The 24,403-nt window shown below is 45.9% G+C and overlaps 1 long non-coding RNA gene across 1 annotated transcript in view; it reads left to right on the top strand.

Annotated features, from left to right (window-relative positions):
- The window catches only part of LOC139757080 (uncharacterized), a 113,550-nt gene extending 99,457 nt beyond the window's left edge, over positions 1–14,093 (top strand). The window contains exons 3-4 of the long non-coding RNA XR_011714494.1: positions 2,081–2,180; positions 13,798–14,093. This is a non-coding gene — a long non-coding RNA (uncharacterized lncRNA). The remainder of the gene's footprint in view (positions 1–2,080; positions 2,181–13,797) is intronic.
- Positions 14,094–24,403: the final 10,310 nt, after the last annotated feature.

Genomic DNA, 24,403 nt, shown 5'->3' with positions numbered 1-24,403 from the left:
GTGGCTGTGTTGAGAAGACGAGGATAGAGTCACAGGAGTGAGGGGGACGGGCGGGTGTGGAGCGGGAGTGGCGAGAACCCAGAGAAAGAGGCCGACGACCTCGGCAAAACGGCCGACATCTGACGGCTCCGGGAAGACGTGCTTAACGGTATGCGACGGACGGCCGATGAATCTCCCGCCGATAGTCTCTCAGATCGTCAACATTCAGTGATTTAGGGAAGCGGGAATCATCTCCCACTGGAAGGAGAAAAAAAAAAAGAGGTCTGGCGTGATGCTTCGCAACACCTGAGGTGTGTTCTTGGCACCCACGTCAGGTGTGTTTACCCTACCGCTGGGTGCACGTTTCTTAACATCTCTTGGCGCCCAAAACAAGTCGTATGACGTTTATTTCATCGTATTTTATATTCCGGATTTGACATTAGGATTCGGTGAATGTCAACCACGAGCTATCATTAGACTGCGCACCTACACCAACACGAGTATTGCCTTACACCCCCTGACAACCTCCACTATCACGGCTGCCAGAAGTATTTCGCACGAATGTTGGCCCAAGAAATACTAGGTATTTGTGCCGGAGGGCAGCATGACGAGCGTTGCAACCCCAGGATGCTGGGCGGAGGGATAAGACGTCTTGATTTTGTTTTTTATGAGACATGTTTATACTGTCTCAGTGTCACTGATTTGGTCGTATTTGGGTGAAAGGTTGTTCGAAAACGGACTGGAAAATCGGGTCAAGTGGATGAAGGGCACCATAGGAATGCATTAGGTGGTTGAGCAGGATAGGTGGAGTTTCTGACGTGAATAGTGGAAATCCTAGACAGTTGATTAACCATGGAACAGATAGAGTGGACAGCTTAGAGGTGAATGACTATTTAGGGACGAATAGAGTTGGTGGTGGATGAACGCTGTGGCTGGATAGTGTGGGTCGTGGGTGAACAGCTTGGGCACTGGGTAAGTAATACGGATGGACACAGTGGCAGAGTGAACAGTGTGATGGCTGGATAACGTGTGCTGTGGATGAACAATAGACTGTCACCACGTAGCCGAGTCGATGAACTACGAACTGTCAGCAGGTAGTCAAGCGAGCGTTGGATGAAGTGTCTTCATATGCCAGCAGATTGCCTGGCGATGCAGTGGATGAACACTGTCTTCAGCATAAACACAACCTGACCTGCGGCGGATGTAGTGTTATCAGAGTGAAGAGCAGCCGAGCACTCCTTTTCACCCGAGATTTTGCTCGCAATTGGTCGTGTTTCAATGGGCGCTTTGCGTCAGCCACATTACATCGTTTTAAAAAGATTTAAAACTTTTATAGTACAGAATTTACCAGTTCTGAGCCAGGAACAGATTTTAGTCTTGAAGATATAAGTGACTCAGTCATTTTAAGCATGTCTGTTAAACTTCGTGCGTAATATTTGAATGGCTTTTCCATCTTTTGTGCTGTAGATATTATGAGTAAGATTAGAATATTGTGATCCACTACTTTGTTTAGTAATTTCGTAGCTGTTGGGGCTGTAGATGGAAGACTTTCTCGTTGTAATGGGAAAGTCTGTTTGGAAAGGCAGATAGCGCGTCTTGAAGTTTTAAATCACTCGGTATGACAGTTTAATTAACGTTCATCTTTTCTTCTTTTCATCTCCAAAATTACACCAGTTATGATTGGTTAGCACCGCCCTGTAATGAATCTAAACTTCGATTGAAGATTGTGTGTAATAAAGTAGTTTTGGAAGGGTACGTTTCTTACCAACCCCCGGCCATGTTCAAGTTGCGATTGTGCAATTAATGGTCGAGGTTGCTCGATAGATAACTCATTTGTATTCACATATCATTTCTCTAATATCTTTCTGATCATGACTCTCATTGTTTATTGTCTTGTGTTCAATATTTTCAGTGAAAGTTCAATATAATGCGACGGTACGACCCTTGAGTGTGACAGGCTGGAGTTTGACTTGACCCTCCCGGTCAGGTGCAAAAACCAGGCCATAACACTCAAGGGATGATACAGTCATGTTCGTAGTGTAGCCTCTCTGGATCATCCTAGATGCATCAAGTCATCTGAGGACATGAATATCTCCTGCAGCAAGCGAGGGGACGCCTGTGACTCAGGTGCCAACACCGTGCGCTGACTTCGACTCCTAGTTCCGGAGCGTGAGGTACACTTGGACCAGCGTGAGGCACAGGTTGGTGTTATTGCCAGAGTTTCTTAGAATGGGGTTTTCCCATAGCTTTCCACTTTTAGCTCACTCTGAATTTCGTTGTCATTTTCCCTGCCTCGTAGATTTTAAGGTATATTTCTCCACTTGAAATCTCTTTTATCACACACACACACACACACACACACACACACACACACACACATATATATATATATATATATATATATATATATATATATATATATATATATATATATATATATATATATATATATATATATATATTCTGATTATTTCAGTAAGAAAAAGAAAGTTAAATTATTCCGTTTTCAGAAACATTTCTTTGTCGTACCTGAGGTGCACAAGATATATTGTCTTTTTCCTCCGCATTTGCGAAAATATTAGTTTTGTAATTCATGATTTTCATTGGCCTTTTTTTTTTTTCCTATTGTCTGACGCCCAGCCTGTGATCCATTCTTTATAGATCTTGAAGAGTTTCGTTCCTACTTAACGTAAATCAGTCCAACTCATTCGCTATAGTGTCGAGTTTATCATCGTTTGTTCATATGTATTTCGTTGTTGTATTGGTGCCCAGTACAATCCCCCCCCTAAGTCTCAACCAACCATTGTGAATGTGATCGATAATCAGTTGACCCCGTGCTGTTGTGAAGTAATACTAGGTCGCGGTCCTGTTGACCCCAGGGTCACGGTGTGTTGACGAACCCCGGGGGGATGGGCCTCTGCCGCTAACATCCTACCTGTTCCCTCCTGAGCATTGCATACCATTTCCATGTCCTCCTGGGCTCCGACAGATAGCTTAGGGTCACTGACTCTATAAGTATATATATAACTCGGGTCTTTATCAGCCTGGGTGATATTCAATGACCAGACTCTTGAATTTCTCCAGCATCACCATGAGTCTCCCTCCCAGGTGGTGTGACTGTGTGGCCACTGGCCTGACCGTGTGACTGTGGCCACTGGCCTGACGGTGTGACTGTGGCCACTGGCCTGACGGTGTGACTGTGGCCACTGGCCTGACGGTGTGACTGTGACCACTGGCCTGAGGTGTGATTGTGGCCACTGGTCTGACGGTGTGACTGTGGCCACTGGCCTGAGGTGTGACTGGCCACTGGCCTGGCGGTGTGACTGGCCACTGGTCTGGTGGTGTGGCCGTGTTGCCACATATATGTCCAGCTGGATATTTTGGCCTCTGGACGAGTCATGGTTAGCCGTCCATTATTCCCCACTTGGAATTTTCCACAGACATCAACCTACCTCAAAAAAAAGAGGGAAAATAAATAGAAATTTTGAATTTGCTGAACCAACCAAATATCATCGTCTCGTGCATGAACTTTTGTCTTTTGAAACCAACATATTTTTGCCATCTTCTGGGAAATTAAAAATTTAAAAAAGAAAACAAGAAAGCTTTCCCTCATTTTTCGAACATATTTTCAAGAAAATGTATTGTACATATTGTTTTTAAACTGGTATTGGTTGAAGTTTACTCTTTGACAGGGTCACTGTTGTGTGGTTTGTTGTGGAGTTGGCGTTAGTGGATGGCAGGTGCCTCTGTCATGGTACAAGTCTGGTGGATTTTTCTCCTGATAACGTGTCCTTAACCTTGACCGAACGTGGTCAAACCTCGAGAGAATATTTGCCTTACCAGTAACTTGGTGAGGAAATAATGGCAATGAGAAACTTTAAGATTTTCTCTGTAGGATATATGATATATGTTTATGCCCTCAGTACCGAGAGATGGCTGGTACAGCCTTATACATATCTAGCACCAGCGTTACCGGACTCTGCCTGCCTGTGGCTACACCGCGAGTGAAAAGACGCCTTCAGCTGGGCTGTATCATCATGAGTTGACGAAAGGTATTACTGGTCTCGTCAAAGTACTTCTCACGCCAACCCATCACTTCTCTGCTCCTGATTTCAGCGCAGCTTCAAAGGTGCTGGACCTCCCCAGAAAGCCTCCTGAGGGTCGCATGTAATAGAAGAATATCCAGAACTTTGTTATCGAACGTGTTGTCAAGACAGAGATGGCCACACCTCTAGCCACAGGAATAATCTTGTGTGTCGTCGTCCATTCCTCTCTTCTTGCTCTCGCTCACATTTTAACTTGTCACCCAGAGAAGCTCAGAGATTTTCACTTGTCACCCAGAGAAGCTCAGAGATTTTGAGCACAATGGAACGACCCTCGAACACGACGGCACGACTCTTCAGCACGACGCCTCAAACCTTTTGGGTACGACGATCTAGACCCTTGAGTATGACGATTTTAACCCCTTGTGTGCTTCGACCTTATCCCTTTAGCACGACTACATTATCCTTTGGGCAGAGTAACTGAACTCGAGGGAGTGGAGGAGTCAAGTTTTGGTACTCATTGGGTTGGTCTTTCTAGTGTTGGCCTCAGCCACCAGCTGACAAACCTTTCCTTAAAGATTCTCGCGGAAAGAGATGTCTACTCAGACTTGCAGTAAATCGCAACGTGCGTCATCATTAATTTGTATATTGACTCCACCTTCCCTCTGTACCCACATTTACCGTAATAAGAATGTGTAGAATTCAGGAAGAACATTAGAGATTATACGTGAATCAGAGAGGTGGCTGTGTTCTGTCACTTCAGTATGTATGTTGAGGAGATTTGCTGCACAGTTCATCCCAGGGAAATAGATACTGTATGTGCAGGTTGATCGTAACTCTTCACAGGTTCAGGTTACTTGGTGCCGTGGTGGGTGGGTGAGGGGGGTCGGCGTCCGTGTGCTCCGGCGCTCATTTCAGCTGTCTAGCTTGCTTATAATAAGGCAGCCAGCATCCTGACCCTCGCCTCATTGTCTAGACACACTGCAGGTACCGGCGAAGAGGATGATCGTCATATTACGTGAGCTTTTTTATCATTTATCATGAGGAACGTTTATCAAAATATGAAAGATGGATCACGTCAGTCGCGACCGTAAATGGTGAGTTAGAAATAAAGAAGCACTGGCCTGCACCAGTGTCCTGGCCTGTGGGTGAAGCCAGTTTGTGCGCAGTGTTCGGTAGTCGTCTGGCCACAGCCTGAGGCCACATCTCAGAGCATCAGTATTTGTCCTCGTGTGTGGATCGATGAAGCCGATATATTGGCTCATCTTTACTGATGGTCATCCCACAAAAAGCCAGGTTATTGTGCATTTAGCCGCAGCTTGCCTGCCTCTCAGTTCAGCGTCAGTGTACACATCCTCTGGCAAATAGCCAGACAAACTCCTCACGTGATGGCAACCAGTATCCTGCTCCTGTTACATTTATCTTTTGACTCTTCCGTCTTCTTGCTGAAAAATCTGCATTATTAGTTATCTTTAAGACTTTTTTTTTATCTATCTATCTCTTTCTTTCTGTCGCATGAATGGCAAGGTCAGTCGGTTTAGACTGTACTGTGGTGCAGTTGCTTGAACTTGTCTGCCTCAGTCAAGAATGCACTTTTTGTTCCCTCGGTGTTATTTTCTTACAAACTTGAGGACGGCGGTGGGTGGTGAAGCCTCGCCCACATCTGCTTGGAACCGTTTCCCTTTTTGTAGTTTTAAGTTCTTAGTTTTTCCTTTTTGATATTAAGATAATACTCTCTGATTCACTCATTTTTTTTTGTCTCATTATTAAGATGCTAGCCAGGAAAATCAATGTCTTCTTGAACATGCAGTACCTTCGTCCACTAGGAAGGAAGCGAGACAACTCTCAGCTGTATAAATCATTGTTACTCACCTCTCGTCGCAGCTTCTCGCCATATCTCACTATCTCCCCCTCCACACATCTCATTACCAAGTCATTACATCTCCAGCCACACTACTCGGGCCATCTCCTCACCACAGGATGCATTATCCCTTGAATTCCATGCACGCCACAGAGTCCTTCGCCACACACCGGCCTTCACAGTAAAAATACTTGTCATCACACAGTTCATACTGCCCACAGTCCATCACTTAACACTGCCCACCAGTTTACGATTGGCCTCAACACAGCTTTCCCACTCCGCAACTCTTCACCACCACACAATTCCCTACCACAAATCCCAACCTTTTCTCCCTTTACATCTCTCCACCACATATCTCCTCCCTATGTCTCCCTACTTTACACCACACATCTTTTTACAAACCTATTTTCTGCCATGGTACTTTATAATGATAATGGTAATGATAATTATGTTGACGACAGTTAACTTTTTCCTTTTTGATTAACAGCTGAAAAGATCCACAAAAAAATACGTACATCAGTAAAAAGTGGGGTGATGAAAGGAGGCTAAAGAAAGTCTTGACACATGTATTAGGGTGGAGGTTAGGTTTTAATGTACTGATTTTTGATGAGGTTCACAGTTGTTGGGATGCGACTGTTCCTGTAGTGGTCAGCACGACTTCGTAAGGGTTCGGCTGTGTTGTGTCGAAGTGCTGCTCGGGGTCAAGGGATCTCATGTGGTATTGGGTGATGGTGGCGAGTATGGTGCATCAGCTCCTTCCTGAATCATCGGATAAGTTCCTGGTGAAGGTTTGGAAAGAGTTGTGAAGACCAGTGTGTTTAAACCCTCTTGATAGGTGCTGATACAGGGACAAATGACGATCTTATATGCCATTTTGTGCACCATTCGTTGTATCCCATGTTGTGTGGTGGATAGGAGAAGACCAGGCAGAGAGTTGCGAAGGAACGAAAGTTTGTGTAGATGCGCCAGAAGTCCACGTATCTTGAGTCGACAAATATTGTAAAGACGATAACTGAAGGATATGATGATGGTGTTGACGTGTTTCTTGCAGCCTAGCTTATCGTCCAGTGACACCGAGAAGCTTGGTGACTGAACGACCCGGAGGAAGTTGGGGCCGAACGAGGCAGCAGGGTTCGTGATTAAGGCTGACGTGCATGACTGCATTCTTGCTTCGGTTGATGGTGACGTGTTTTAACGTTTTCTAGCACTGTAAACTATTAGAGAATGTTCTTGGGGTCGAGGACTGTTGTGAATACTTATGCCTATGATGAAGTCAACGTACCTCCATCGAGGAGCTGCATTCATCAGGGCGTCGGTTATAACGATGAGGAAACACAAGGTTCCCATCTCTTTGACCTGTCATCCGGACGCCAAAGGTGAGGGACTTGGAAGTGGAGAGGGACCCATCAGAGACGCATAACATTCCGACGCTCACTGAGGAAGTCTGGAAGCCATGGAATGAGGCTTCGCAACCCGAGGGTGATGGCGATGTTGAATGTTATGTTATGGCTGACGAGGTTGAACGCTTTGGTGAACTTAACGAAGATGAGAACTACAGAGGTCTTTCATCTATCTGTGTTACGGTAGATGAAGTCTAGGGAGCTGACGAGGTAATGGGTAGTAAAGGTCTTCGTATCACCAGACTCCTTAGGGTTAGTGGAGCTGGAAGTATCCCAGTAAGACTGGCTAAAAAGAAAACTATTTTTACAAAGTAGACAGAGGGTCGGCAAGATGGCGACGGGGTATAACCCAGGGCCTTGAGAATCCACACCTGTGCAGCATCACACACACCCACTCACCACCACAGCTCTACCAAACACCTCCCTTAGTGCACGCCTGCCGCCATGATAGCATTACTCAACTCCCAACCACCGTCGTGCTCAAAGGGTTAGATAATTGGGCAGCGCATGACGTGTCTCCCCGGGAGCCACTCCTGACCCTCCCTCCCGCCACACACACACAGCTCACCACCTGGCTGCTTCACGCCGATGTAACCCTCAGCTGCCCACGGGGCAGTTCGTGAGGGAACACCTCTGTACTGGATATACTGGCACTGCACGCTTCATTAGCGGCCACGTCTGGTGGTGGCCAATCTCCGACCATACACCCCACATCATACCTTTAGCCACGGCCATAACGGCCCTCTGCTGCAGCAGTGGGTATCAGACGCCTCACCAGCAGCTGGGGGCTGGTGCTGGGGAGGTGATGCTGTGGTTAGCCGTATGAATAGTACACAAAAGAGTGAACTGTGGGTACCAATAGCGATCTTATCTTGCCTCGGGTTCCCTGGATATTACGTACGACTCTCCAGCCAATGACCATAATTACGGGTTATACTTAAGAAATCATTTTTTTACCAGATAATTATAGTAAAAACTGCGAGCAACGAAAACTAATGAAGATGTTGATATTAGCGTTTCTTTTGCGTTATATTAGGGTCGTGAGACGGACCAGTGGATAACAGTACTTCAGTCAATTTATCATCGTTGAGCAGAGACCAAATAATCCTGTAAACCTGAAAAAAAAAATGTATAACCCTCGGTTATACATTTTAGGAGCCACCTGACTCAAGATGAAATTTCATAGTTTGTATTCCAAGCGAAGCGTGTCTTAGAGCTGGCTTTGAGGCGTGGCTACAGGCTGGGTGTGAGGGATGGCTACGGGCTGGTTGTTAGATGTGGGCGGAAGGGCTGACGTGCATCGGTTTATCTTCGGTGGCTACCGGCGTCAGTGTGTGAGGGTCCGGGCTTCCCTGCAGTCTCCCAGGGCGGCAACCCGAGCCGCCGACATTTACCCTCATAACCTCCAGCTCAATTTTTCTTGTGGGGAAATAATACCAGAATCAGCGAGAGAGAGAGAGAGAAAAAAAAGTAAACCGGGAGATATGATTCTTCTGAGACAAATTGTTCATGAAATTCTTTGCAAATTAGCTTCTTCATTTATTCCTGGAGCACCTCTGATTCTCGGCGTCCAGGTGACTCGCTCATTATGCTTGTACACGGGTCCCCTCTGTGCTCATAACCTCTCCTTCCGCTGGCACCAGACCGCTGCGGCCTCGCTCATTCTCTCTCTGAGGGTGACATTACCCAGCAGGTCTTGTGTGTCTGGGTCTTCTACAGACAGGTGATGTCTCTACGTCCCCTGTATAATACAGAGTTTGTCCACATTCTCGAAACCAGTCAATTTAATGGCTTTATGTGTCTAGGTACATGTTGACAAAATGTTCCTGATACAGTATGCGTGAAAGGTACCTAACTGGGGGTAGGTGGAGGCGAGTATAGAGAGTTCACTACAACGACATGGCAGAGTAACAGGTGAGAGTGAGTTTATATATGGCCTGGGACAGAGATGTTCATTCTCCCGACGTGAGAAAAAAAGGAATAGTATTTATAGCATTAGAATATGGTCATTGTCACTGTGATCACAAGCTCTTTACATACAGAGCCTCAGAGTATAACTGAGTTCAAGAGTTATGACGGACGGAATATATTGCTAGTAGGAGAGGAAATCGCAAGGAGCTGTATATCAGTTCGTCTCTCTTTCGAAGTGATCGGTGAAGTCTGAGGTGAGGCAGTGGCAGACCTGCGGCAGGAGGCGGGACCTTTAGCAGGTCAGAGGACTGGTCACTCGTATCGGGTACATGCACAGTTGGCCCACAAAGTCTTGTCACATTTATGTAGCATTTATAAATATATCTATCATGCGTACATTTACAAAGTAGTGAAGATATAACATTTATTCGCAAATGTAATGTTTTCCATCAGTTATTTATGGCAATCAATTGCAGTTAATTGCTCCATATGTTCGATGGGTCTGTGTGCTTGTGTTGGTTAAACTTTATTGCAGTAATGTAGTATGTTAGTCACTGGCGGGTGCTAACTGACTGAGGGCTGCCCAGCTGGTTGACTGAGGGCTGCCCAGCTGGCTTCTGAAGCTCCCCGTCCGGAGAACCTGTGGCCGCGGATGCCGTCCACTCTCTCCTGATAATGGCCCTTATTCCCCCGACCACCTGCCTAACGCGACGAACGACCCGTAAAAATCGTTCCCGTGACTGTTTTACCTGTTGGCCGAGTGCTCTTTGTTGTCGGGATGGCCGGCGGCGGGCGGGGATGTCCGCCATAATGACTCTTCCGCCTGGAATCAAGACGTGTACCATACATCCTGCGGGGAGCGGGGATTCCCAGGGGAGGGACCACGGGGACCCTGGTCCTCCGCGGGAGCAAGAGAGAAACGAACGTTCAAGGAGGAAAACCGTGGAGGGGGACGCGAGGGGACGTCTCTGTAATTGATGCCCCACAGGTCGGTGCGGTGTCGCTGCTGAGTGGTAAATGAACAGCTCATTTGGCAAGGCTGGTGTGCCGCGTTAGAGGCGTGACATGAAGGATGAAGTGGAGCTGAAGAAGACGATGAGAGGGCTGTATAGAGGGTGGTGAAGCAGCTTTTAGACGCGAGGGACGCAAGACCTTAGGACAAGCAGTATACCTTTACGTAGGAGATATGACTCACACAGCGCACATGGATGGTCCACATGGATGTTTCAGTCGAGGTTGGAAATGATAAGTAGGATGGAATTTGGAAAAGTTTGGGTTAATCGCAGAAATGCCAGGGGAGTAATTGAGAAAGTGCAATTACCGTAATTACGTAGTATGAACATCTGGAATCAATTTGCTCTGAGTAAAGCAGTCTGGTGAAGCGATGTGAATGGCAGTAGAGGCAGAGGGAGACTGGGTGAGGCAGAATGATTAAGAGCTGATAAAGAAGGCGCAGATGAGGACAATAAAGAGGACTGAGTTATAGGGAAGTCTGCCTACCACAGAAGAGAGAAGAGTGAGAGGTGACCAGATCACAACCTCTAAGTTCTTATGCCGTATTGATGACGTTGGCAGTGAGTGGTTTTCGAAAGATGTGCAGATGCAGATACAACAAACAGAGGACATACATTGAAGCAAGAAACATGTTAGAAACGGATGTAGAAAGTTCCTTTTAGTTGTATATGTCGTGGATGAATAGAATAAACTGAATGAGGAAATAGTGACTGCCGATAGCACACACAGAAGTTTGATAAGTTCAATGATAGGAGGAAAGGTTGAAGAGATGAGGTCCCATGGGCTGTAGAACTCCCTCTCTGTACAGTACAGACAGGTCATTACACACACATGTGCGCGCGTTTACATTCTACATATTTTTCCCATCGTATGAAGAAAAGCTGTCAGAGAGGCAAACACTCAGACCAGAGGACACGGGCCTTTGTGGTGTAGTACTTACGGTTACTGACCATGAGTCAACACTGGCCAGCCTGGGGTCGGACCACCATGGGTTCGATTCCTGGGTGTGGCAGTACGCCTACACCCAACCTAGGTGTTCATCCTCCCCTCTAGGCTGTTCTGTAGATGAGTACCTGACTTAGGTTAATGTGTGTGTGTGTGTGTGTGTGTGTGTGTGTGTGTGTGTGTGTGTGTGTGTGCGTAGGGGTAGATACATGGTACATATATAGAAGGATATGAGAAGGTGCAGCACGTATGCAAAACTCTCTCCCGGTAATAAGAAATAAATGATGATCACAAATAGCAATGACGCAGGTTGAGGAGAGGACTTGTCTCCGGTTATAATGACTCACTCACACCTTCACATACATGTCATGTACGCCAGGCAAGGTGTGGGCTGTCGCCAGGTTGTTGGCGAAAGACAAACATATGATACGTAATGGATTTGTCTTTGTGTGTTTGTGAGTGTGTGTGTTAAAAGAACGATTCTCGCTCAGACGGATATCCTGTACAAAATGGAAGGAGATTACCGAGGCAGTGACTCATACTGTGGCATACTAGGCCACACCTCACGTACAGTCACTCACATACTCATCATCATACTCACTGCAAAGACTAATAGTCATCACGTTTACGTAATCTTATGTACACTTCTCAATCTTGCCAGTCTTATCCACACGTACCACTCAATAATACGACCACCAATATCAATACTACTCATCCTTGTCATTCATATTTCACACGTACCACTCATACTAGAACTTCCAACGGCACTAGCACTTATAATCACACTTACACTTAACAGCAGATACAAATTCAGACTACTGTCATTGTAGGCTCCTTTTTTATACGTTAGTTGAGACGGGACGAGCAACTGAATGTCTTAATTAAGACCATCCCATGAACGCTGTGGGTGTGTATACCCTAGCCTAAGCCAGGACCCCAAGTTTTCAACCAATCCTTTGGGGAGGATGAACAGCTGGGTTGACTGTGGACCGACTGCTGAAACGAGGATTCGAAACTGTGCGACCGACAGGAACTCATATTCATCATCAGCACTCACGCTCATCACTTTCACACACGCAGTTGTATCTGTCCGCAGTTGTATCTGACCATATTGAATTGTGGGAGGACTGAATTCTGAAGAAATTCTTGAATCATTAGAATAGTCGGGAGTGATCAGACATACAACTAAGAAGTGCAGGACATGTACAGGTTACATGCTGAGCGGAGGAAATCCGCTTGACAACACTGGAGCTGCGAGATAACACTGGAAAAGCAAAAGGATTGATGAGGTGTCCATGAGAAATGTGGTCGAGATGTGGGAGAAGCAAGAAATGAAGATGATTGTCCAGAGTTATTGATATAGCTGGCATGGCCTCACACACACCCGACTGTTGCCATCTACAGCCTGGAGAGAGTTAGTGTGTGTCCTCCACACGACGGCTGGTCAAGATTTACTTAGTACCAAGTCTCCTCAGACACCGTGGCTGAGAGATCCCGGATTTTGGACCCTTTCACCACCCAAAGTACACCTCACCACCTGTCGTCATGTACCATTATCTGTTGTACGTGTAGACAGACCAGCACAGTGAGCGATGCATCTCGCCAGTGTTGGCTTCTCGTATATCATGAGTCGATGCCTCCAGTCTTGGGTGTCTCGCTACAGCAAGGGAACATATCCAGTCCCATGATGCTCAAAGCACCACTGAGCCTCACTACCATCAGGTTCCCCGGTGCTCAAGACCTGTGTGAAGAGCTTCACTTTCCTGCGATTCGCTGGTGCTCAAGACTTGGATGAATTTCCTCCAAGGGGAGTTGTACAGACCTTCCCCTGCGGGTTCACAGTGGCGCGGCCACAGCCTCACCTGATCCCTGAACCAACTAACGTACTTCCAACCCCGTCAGTCAGTCAGCTATTATTTCCGTTCGTTTCTGTCTCCATGACATGGCGCCCAGCATCATGCAGGATTGTGATGGGTGAAAAATGGAGCCTTTTCGACGCTCATACACCTGACTAAAGCATGAGAGAGAGGGGCGGTTCAAGTTTAGCTTCGGTTTAAGAAGGTAGCGTTATCGGTTTTCAGTTTAGAATACCCGTAAGTGTTGTACTCCATCTGGAGTTATATCTTCTCCAAATAAGAACACAGATGCAGGTCTTACGTGACGTCGTTTCTCACCGTCAGTGACCAACTCTGCGGGTATGAAAACCACAGTTTGGGTTGACTTCTGTCGTTCACCTTACGTTCACTGTACTTGGGAGTGCGCGCGCGCGTCCCGTGGACACACACACACACACACACACACACACACACACATACTCGTGAATTTCAAGTCGTTGTTTGAGTAATATTTTTCATTTCTTCTGTATATGTTTTGTCATGTGTGAACGAAAACATGGTACACCATGAGTTTGGTTTACATTAGTAAACAGTACAGTTATGCCCTGGGCAGTTTACAGTATAGTAATACCCTGGTCAATGTACAGTACTGTAATACCCTGGGTATTGTAAGAACTATCAAGGGCTGTAGTTCGTGTGTATTTGAATAATGGATATAATGGTCACCTGGAGCATACTGGATGGCCAAGGTATATAATGACCTTGGTCGATATCACCTAATGTCGTACCTGTAATTATTGTACCTGCAGCAGCAGCAGCAGGAATCGTTAGAAGTCCAACCCTAAGAGCACGACGGTACGATCCTTAAGTATGATGGCTGACCTTTCTCCTTACCCTTAAGGGTCAGGTCGTAAGGCCAGGTGATGAATGTGTGGTAGTTCTCCAGGGGTTCAGTTTAACCCTGTTCTTCGTATGTTTCCTTCCCCGTGTGTGATGGATTCCCGCTAACGTCCCACTCAGGACCGGGGGAGCCAAGGCAGCCATACTGCAACCCTTCCTGACACTACCTCACTACATGACACCTGAGTAAAGCGACAACACCCCAGTAATGTAAGGTAAGCAGTGTGTTGCCGTCCACCTTCAGGGTTAAGATAGAGACGGTAGAGTGCACAAGCTCCACCTTATATATGTTTGTGTGTGTGTATTTGTTACACATTCGTAAGTGCCTATTTGTACAGTGTGGAACGGGAGGTCTAACTGGTGGAGCCCCTTTAACCTTCCAAAATCAGACAACCTTTTAAACTTTTGGCTGCTGTCAGTATTCGATTACATCGCTGTGCTTCATTCATCCGCTACCCAGATATAAAAGCAATATTTAACATATCTAACATCTATGTGTATATGTGTGTGTGTGTGTGTGTGTGTGTGTGTGTGTGTGTGTGTGTGTGTGTGAGGTTAATCATTTGTACAGTATGGCGAGAGAAGGCTACGTTCGAGGGGCCTAGTCTCTTGAACTACTATGGCGAGATTTTGCACGGGTGGGCCTTGTGTCACGACGGCTCGTGACCCTCAAGTCGACACACAGTCGCTGGTGTATGAGAGGCGGTAGTGGAGGACGCCCCAGGGGTCGGGTTCCGGCAGGTGGGTGACGCCTCCAGTGGTACAGACACAGTGGGAAGTATAGCAGCAGTGGAAGGACTTAACCCTGCGCCACCCACACGCTCTTTTGGCTCCTCCGCCTATGTCATGAACACGTTTTTGCTCGTATCTGCAGTGGATCCGCTCCCTCGGGGATATTCTTGAGTTATTTGAGACACCATTAGGATGATGATAAGACAAGAGGAGGTGCATTTATTTACCGCGGGAATGTGCGGTTGGTTGCGGTAGGAGCGGGCACTGCGCCGCCGCCCGCCCGCCACCGTTACCGCACTCCAGGTCTTGTCAAAGGTTACCATCGGGTGGTTTGCGGCTTACGCAACCGCCAGTGTTTGTTTCCTGTGGCGTTCACCATCATTACAGTCGTGATATTATAATTCAGCCCGTGTTAAGACCTGTGGTGGGTTGCACGGAGGAGCAGGAGGTAAGGTAACGGGGGTTGGCACGGGAGGTCCCTGTAGGATGTTGAACTTGGTGTGTGGTGCGCCTCGCCCGACGGCCAGACCTCTCGCAGGAACCATCTGCTGTGTAGATGCTCCTGCCTGTGCTCGACACCTGACGGGTCTACATTATACCCGTGGCCGTGCTGCTCTGGCTCGTACCACCACACCCAGGGCCGTGCTGCTCTGGCCCGTACTACCACACCCAGGGCCGTGCTGCTCTGGCCCGTACTACAAAACCCAGGGTCGTGCTGCTCTGGCTCGTAGCACCACACCCGAAGCCGTGCTGCTCTGGCCCGTACTACAATACCCAGGGTCGTGCTGCTCTGGCTCGTAGCACCACACCCGAAGCCGTGCTCTGACTCGTACCACCACATGGGGCTTTGTTGGGTCATGTGGCCACACACAGGACCCTGGCCTGAGCCGTAACATACAGATAAACAAGGAACACCGCAAAAGACAATTATTTACGTTGATTTGTGTAAAACATTATTGATTCCTGATACACTAATCGTGTGCAGTGTTTGCAGCTCTGATGAGCTATATATATATTTCAAACTATCATAATGAATTAACCATAAGGCTCATTATGGGTTTCATTTCCACCAGTATAATATAACAGTATATTTGGATGAAGAAGATAACCTTTAGATATATAAATATTTAGTGTATCTCGATTGTCCTGGGGGAAGATGGCATTCCTTACACAAAACGAGTGTAAAGAAACCGTGATATTGTGGACACTGACCAGTGTTCCGTGACGCCACATGAGCATGTGGGACACACCCTAGAGCCAGCCAGGCACAGCCGGGAAATGTATAAAACAAAGACGTTGATCACCTTTCCTACCGCACAGCCAACATAACGACACCCAGCCGACGAAACTACTTAAGTCGTCAGTGGCGGATTCACGGTCGTACCCTATGTTACCCAACTTCTCCTCAGGGATATGTATGTGTTTACAATCTGCTCCACGGAAAGCGCATATTTCTGTCCGTGAGTGAGCGACTGGCCAGGTGAAGTGCTGGGTGATGTTACCAGTTAGCATAAACATCTTCGCCAGAGAGCATCGCTCCCTCTCGTCATCCACTTTTCCTGATTGTTTTGAGAGATCATAGAATGCGAAACCCAAGCTTAGTAAGCGTTCTTCCCTGATGAGGAGCTGCGGAGTAACTGGTGCAACGGTCTGCAGAGCAGTCACACTCCATGTAACTCACAGCAGCACTGGATCGACTGGTTTCCACGACTGACCACAGTGTTATGGAATCAGATGACATTGAGTTAGGTTACGATACCTTCACGCATACACCGTTTAGCACTCTGAGGAATGTAATGGGTTAGGTTAGCGCGCCTTCATCCATACAACCCAACGCAAGAACATCGTCAAAGCCTAGCCTTCTGGAGTGGAAGCTTCTCACTCAGCTAGATTCACCCGCTTCATATCACTACTTTAGCTTGCTAAGCTTAGATGGATGATTGCAAGAGTATATGCGTTGGGAAACGCACGACTTACTTGGCGACGCTGAGTCAACTCAGTCGATCAAATAAACATTAACCTCAATCACACAGCGGAAACACGTAAGCAGTGCGCAGGACTACGGTTCCTCAGGTCCGAGTATCGTCATCCTTTCTAAACTGGTGAATCCTTTGCCTTTTCTCTCGGCGCCTCTCGTGGACCTTCCCTTCACCTCTCTCCACAGATCGATATTTACAGAAGCTTTTCAGATGTAAAAGTTGATGGATCCAATAAAAATCAAGTTTGGTAAGAGGTAAATTATCCGGTCGGAAAAAACATTGTTAGACCCATCGGTACCAACTTGTCGACAACTTACCAATGAGTTGAATGTAAGTAGACTACAAGTAAGCAATTTTCTGATAAATGATATTAGAGAAAATAAGATATGAATATGTGTCGGGCATGAAATCGGATATAACGTGCAGATTCGAGCCCTTCAGACACTCGTCTGCCAGCTCTTGAGAAGTGCCAGAAATTACATCACACGTACGCCAAACACTCACTCGACTACAGACGCTGACTAGCTGGCCATTGACCTCGGGACTCGCTGAGCAGACGTTCCCGCGACAGTGTCGAAGAACGCTGGAATGACATTGTCTCGTGGTACAACCAATCACTCGCCATTTTCCTCTTCATGCTTTTCATACCGCCGGCTAAATCTTCCGGCTTACCAGTATTATGTTTCCACAAAAATATATCACCCTAGAAGACAACAATTTCTATCCAGCAAAGAAAAATTGATAAATTACTGGCACATGTGTATGGGGGTTAGTCATCATGTCTCTGGCATCTTCGTTAGCGTGTCTCCAGATAGCCAGGAATGCTTTCAGTACCGGTAGTCATAAGAAATCTCTAGTCAAATAAGCTAGTTATGGTCAGGTTCCTCGTGTGACATAATAGTCATTGGCTTCGAATGGTGCATTTGAAGTTCACTGGCGCGGAAAACTGACCTAAAGATACCCCAGATGTATGCGGAGTGCAGTCAAGTTTGAACATTCAGGAAGTCAGGGAGAGCTTCGTCACGCGGAGGCTGAACCTCCAAGCTTTGTTACCTATTGTGTGACCGAGACGTCCATTGCTGGCCACATGGAGGGCAGACTACGACCACCTGGTGATTATGCAGATTTATTGACACTTTATTCTACTACACGCAAACACATACAAGAACGAGCTGGCTATAGACACGGCACGACTATGGAGACGGGGAACTTTAAGCTCAAGAGAGCAAGAGAGTTTCAGTAAGGAAGCGCGAAATGGTAAGAGAATGTAGAGGGAGCTGGAAAACATTAAGAAAAGAATATATAAAGAAGGCGGAAATGGAGAGAAAAAAGAAGAAAATAGTCCAGAAAGAAAGGAAAACAGATGACAGGCAAAAGAAAACAGCGAAACAGGAGCCTGTAATGAGAGAGCAAAGCTGTGAAAAAAAGAGACATGCAATTCTCAGATAGCAAGGAACAGGAGAGCCGAGGTAGATCACAACAAGAGAGGAAAGAAAGACCACAAGACAGCAGAACAAACTCCACAGGAAGGAATCAAAGCAGAACAGAGGGACAGACAATGAGCAGTATATAAGGACAAATTCTTGAGAGGAAGTCAGGAAAGATACCGTAAGAAGAGACGAAAACCAAGGCTTCAGGAAACGACAGAGTTTCCCCAGGACATTAAGAACAGCGACAATACAAGAGATGTAAGACCCTTGCGGCGAAAAATTAGAGATCTTTATCGAAAAGGATAATACGAAGCTTTATGGTAATTCCCTGACAATTTTAGTGAGAACAGACTTGTTGTAGACGGACCAACATTCTTAAGTGATGATTAGCTACAAATCTCCTTTACATCTGTTTAATAAGAAATTCTGAGGAATCGCCTGGTATGCATTTAGCAAGAATAAACTGTCGGATGACCTCGTTTGAAGAGACATGACTGTCTGTTGATTTCACGGTTTAACTTTGTAGCTTAGATGAAATTGGTAAGAGAATGAAATTCATACTTGATTCTGAATTTAATGGCACGTGTGTGGCTGTGAGAGGAGGCTGGAGACCCTAGATTTTGTGTTTGATTACATCAAGGAAACTAAGAAGTAATCAAGGAAAAATTCAGACGAGATAATTTCATTTGTTTAGAAAAAAAAAATGGGGTTGTAATGAGAGGGAAGCATAAAGCGGCTGGAAAATGAAAGTAAGATAGAAATCACATGAGAAACAAGAAATCACTGTTGCTGACTATGAATTGCGTGTGGGACCTTCCGGGTTCGAATCCAGGACAGGGCCGTCAGCTCACAGCCAAACCAGCTATTCATCCTCCCTTCGCGACTGTTCTACAAACGACGGCAACAATAATGAAACTGCATAAAGAGAGCTGAATAAGACTGCGAGGTAACGACACTGCAAGGGATGGGGTAAAGCATCGAACCACCTCAGTTTGAGAGTAAAGCAGACAGGTTTTGAACAATGAGCACAAGTAAAGAATGCCAAGACTACAGGAAGACAGTACAAGACAAAGATCGCACAAGGGATCAATAAAGAGGCCAGAAGATTAAGGTAAACAATAAACCACAAGAATAAATCACAGAGGCTGTAGCAAATAAGCAAGAAAACTCAGGGATCACAATATAAGAGCAATAGCTTAGATGAAACTGGTAAGAGAATGAAGGTCATACTTGATTCTGAATTTAATGGCAGGTGTGTGGCTGTGAGAGGAGGCTGTAGGGTTGTAGATAAACGGCAAAACAGACAAAGACTGCGAGAGCTAAAAACACAGGCCATTTGAAAACATCAACACAGCGACTAATAAGCGACAGCTAGAAGGCACCACATGAACAGGACAGGACAGAAAGGTGTCACAGGCAGTAAACTAAACTGAAGAGCAACAGAGAGTCTTATGAAAGACGGCAAAACGAAGAACCCACGACGCCAGCAAGGAGAGACGCCTGGGTATGAAAACGACAGGAAGACTTTTCAAGATGAGCAGCAAGAGACTGGACGAGAGGAGACTAGACAAGAGGCCGCAAGATACGAGAATACAAATTGCAAGAACAAAACAAACTGCTATAGCAAAAAAAAAAAAAAAATTGATAGATAAAACAAGAAGAGAGCAAAGTGAGACTAACAATGAGCAGTAAAACCCAAGGCCGGAGAAAAATAACCGAGGAATGTAAGAAAAACACTGATACAAATGGCTGAAGGACATCGCCGCAGCTACGGAGATTAATGAGAGGCTGCGGCCTGAGGGAACACAACCCACTCATGCACGAGGGAGGAAGCATACTTTGTGGCGGAGGTATGTGACTCGTGAATCAAGCAGTGGAGAAGACGCGTTTCTCTACAGCCTGTATATATATGGATGTCGCACTGGCCGGAGCCGCTGAGGAACGTCGAGAGGCCTCTGAGACCTAGAGGCAGTAGGCCAGGCGAGGAGGATTCTTGAGAAAGTAGAGCCAAGATATTTCTCCCACGCTGACCCACGAGGACGTCATTGCGAGGAAGAACGGCAAATGAGAGTAGGTGAGGCTCGTGTGTGAGTGGATTTTAGTCTACGTAATTTATCATGTTAGCAAATAGACTCTGTGCAATAGATTCAGGTTTCAAAAGATGATAAAATATAATACGTCGTGAGCCTGGCCAGTGGTGTATCAATCTTCAGGTTACATTACAATCTTGGATCTTGTGTATCAGTTGATATTATTTTGACGGTAGAAGAGTTAGTATGCGAGCTCCGGGACCTGTGTGTGATGATGTTTCTCACTATGTATGACCAGAGATATGTCAAGATATTCTTGTAGCTAAATACTGAATGATAACTCGGCCTGCAGTTTAATCATCCCCTCGAGCACGACGGCACAACTCTTGGGGGATATGATGGCTAAGCCCTCGACCTCGACCTAACCCACCTTACTAATGAGTCGTAGCGTCGTGATCAAGGGGTGAAGAACCTGTGGAGGTATTTGGAATTCTTTGTAACGATGACTGTCCAGCTAAGGACGGGTCACAATGTACGAGCGTATTACGAGTCTTGTTGGCATCTGTAATATACACGACGGCAGCAAGGGAATTAAGGCTACCGTGCCACTAGTAATTACAGTAATAACAAGGGTCTATGCCAGCCGGTCAGAATATTGCTGGTGTTGCATATTGAAATTTTAATGCAATCTTCATTTTAGAGTCGTAGGTAAAAAGTGGTGGAACGGGAGTGACTAGTGGGAGGAGGAAGAGGAGGAGGAGGCCACTTTCAAACTTGTTGTGTTTGTATTCACCTTAATCCCATGAGCACGACAGCACGACCCTTGAACACGACGGTACGACCCTTGAGCACGACGGTACGACCCTTGAGCACGACGTTACGACCCTTGAGCACGACGGTACGACCCTTGAGCACGACGGTGCGACCCTTTGGTATGGTGTGGCCTGGCTCGGCCGCCACATCCAAGCGTCACACCTTCCCCTTCGTGTATTCATATTCACGTGAATATCCTTATTCATGGAGTGTTCTTCCCTCTTTCTCACCAGATATTCCTGAATTTTCACATCATTTCCCAAGTCATCTATAAATCACTCGGGTGAACTCAATAGCGTGACGATTACTATAGGATTATCCTTGAGGATGATCAATCATCTCGTCTAAAAATACCTGGTAACCGAGTTTCCATTCCTTATACGATGTTATACAATGGACCTTATAACTTACGTGATGTCTCTGTATCAATATGACTTCTGGCATTATCACAGCCGTGGGATGCGAACTGTGTCGTGCGCAAGAGATGTCGTTACCACGTTCTTTGTGTACATGAGAGTCATTCAGAGGCTTGCCCGTGTCATACTTTACAACGAGGCAATACTTTATTGGCTTTTAAAACTAACACGGATAACCTCATGCCAGAGCAGGATACCCATCTGGAAATCCTCGTCCCAGACTCAGAGATATTGATCCCTGCTTAGGTTTGACCAAATTTGTTTTATTTTTTCTAGGGATACAAATCGTAACGAAACATAAGCCTACTCTCCGCGCCTGAGCAGATCTTACTGAACCTTCTGCAAGCAATTTTGGTTTCATAAGATAACCGTGGAATTAATATGGGACACTTGAGCTTCAGCATATTTTTTTGCGAATCGTGGAAGACAATTTGGTCGAGCAGGTCAGCGACGTGGCCGTACTGCCAACAAGGGTTCCTGATGGCGGTGGTGAAGGTGTGTGTCAGTGGCGGCGCTGGTCCTCTGTTCTCGGCTGCTGCACCAACACCTTCAGTAATGTAATGTTGGACATAAACACTTCCGCTGTTCTTCGTGTCTTTCATAACAGTGATTGTTTCATCAGAAGGTAAAATTGCCCCGAAGAAATTGATGGTAAGAAGGGTGGTGAATGGCATATAGGGGTAGACCTTAAATGACGGGTGAATAGCTTAATAGGAGCCCCAAGGGCAATTTAGTTCTTAACCTACTGGGCAAAAAGAGGAATGGTATGAAGTGGGGGTCAGTGAGGTGTCTAATAAAAAAAAAGCAGGTAATGCCGTCGCCAGTCCAGAAAGGGTGACAGAGTACAAGCAGGCGTCATTCTCAACATCATATGTACACTAGATACGAGTACCTATTACAGTTTATCATAACAAACTCTTATGTTAGATCAAAGGATAGTTCTAACGTCTGATCATCGTATGTATGCTTAACGTAATGTCATCGTACAAGTGCTCCGTCTTACAAATGTTACAACTGGAGGTGTTAACAAATAAAATGTGCGTGATTCTTAACCTTTAACCTTATGCAGCTCATTCAAGTCTTCCTTGAAAAAAAAACTTAGATTCAACTGGGCGGGACAAAGACCGGGAGACGAATAGTGTGTCGGACACCATGACAAATTTATCCACAGTGAGGGTTGACTCTGGACGATCATTTTCTTGTATTACGCCGCCTGCTGGGTACGAGCACCACTGTGACTCTATGTTAGGCTACCATGGGATTCAATTTGTCTGTCTAGGATACCATGGGATTTGATTAGGCTACCATAGGATTTCCTTTGTCCAGTTAGGTTACCATGGGATTTCATTTGTCTGTCTAGGATACCATGGGATTTGATTAGGCTACCATAGGATTTCCTTTGTCCAGCTAGGTTACCATGGGATTTCATTTGTCTGTCTAGGATACCATGGGATTTGATTAGGCTACCATAGGATTTCCTTTGTCCAGCTAGGTTACCATGGGATTTCATTTGTCTGTCTAGGATACCATGGGATTTGATTAGGCTACCAAAGGATTTCAGTTGTCCAGCTAGACTACCATGGGATTTCATTAGAGTTTTGTGATCGGATTCTTCATTTTCAGCATGGTTTATAATCAGGTTTCTCTATTGCATCTTATGTTAACCATATACTTCTGCTGCATCATAGGTTGTGTTTGTAAAGGGGGAGGTCCGAATTCAGGTTCAGACTCAATTTTGACGTGCGATACGAATTCTGGTTAAACTGTCTTTAGTTGTTGATATCTGTACATACACACATGCATACAAGGCCAGTCAGCCTGTCCTTCAGATCCGCAATGTGTGCCAAATAGTGCGAGCCTTTCTTACCCCCATTTACCACTTCCACACACATTTGTTCAGCAACAAGGACCCCAGCCCAAGGTTAGGAGAAGAAAGATAGCACTTTTACCCGCATGGATGGGTAAATGGTCGACAGCAAACTCAAAGCAGGTGGCTTTCTTTTGACGTATTGCATTGTACATAATCTCCATGATATTCGGCCCCTCACCTCATGGTAGAGTATCCTTAGAGTAACAGTTACAAGTTAGGATCGTTTGCCAGACGAGTGGGATTCTTTGTCTTGAGAGGACAATTAGAGGCTCTTCACCTGCCGTTGGTCAGGTGATCAAGTCATCATCAACAACAGGACAGAATATCAAAAGAAGGCAGAAGTTTTCCTTGCAGGAAGTCCTGAGAGATTAGCACGGTATCAGGTGTTGCCCTGAACACATTTATTAACTCTAATTCTTTCTTTGATAAGACCAGTCACTTTTTACAGAAGGCAGCGTCTGTTCGAGAGCTGGTCTGAAAAGAAATAATGATCCAGGAGATATTGTGCACGAGTGAGCATGGCTTAACCTGTCACGAACAGTCACCAGGTTATTGGTGTACATCAGAAATAGATTTTTAAAAAATTGTCACCGAAGCGTCATCGCTTCTGACAACGATACTGTATGTTTGTCACTTCATTGCTGATGTGTGAGTGATAGGGTGAAGGAAGGGGATTAGAGGCAGACCACATGCTTCTTAATCATGGTGTATATGGTACATAGGACACCGTCCACACACCACCAAAAGATACTCTACAAAGATCCCCTGAAAAGGGCTCAGTCACTTTTTTTAAATTCAATATCAACCCATTGACCACGACGCTACGATCCCACCTCCAATATGTTCGCCTGGTCTTTGACCTAACCCTGAGGCGTCAGGTCAAATACGAGGCTGTTAAACTCAAGGGTCTTACTGTCGCGTTCAAGTGTGGTGCCTTAAGAGGTTAAATATCCAACAAACTTCGGGTTATATGCCACACATTGAGATGGATGAATAACACCTCAAAAGAGCTTCGCGATGGCTTTGTGAAACTGTTGTACAAATTGTCTTCACATGTGGACCCAACGGCTCCTGAGGACAATTTGCATTCATTAAACTTTATTCGTTTGTTGATACGACGGATCGTAAACTCCTGGCTCCAGCAGATGATGTAGCACCGCGCCACAAACTTGGAGTTACGTGCCAGAGACTCTGACTTGAGTGGGACGGATGCCCCGCCACTCTTGGCATCGGATTCCTTTCTAA

Source organism: Panulirus ornatus, chromosome 24 (assembly GCF_036320965.1).
Source record: "Panulirus ornatus isolate Po-2019 chromosome 24, ASM3632096v1, whole genome shotgun sequence".
In the NCBI taxonomy this organism is placed as follows: Eukaryota; Metazoa; Arthropoda; class Malacostraca; order Decapoda; family Palinuridae; genus Panulirus; species Panulirus ornatus.
This window is presented reverse-complemented; position numbering and strand designations above follow the sequence as displayed.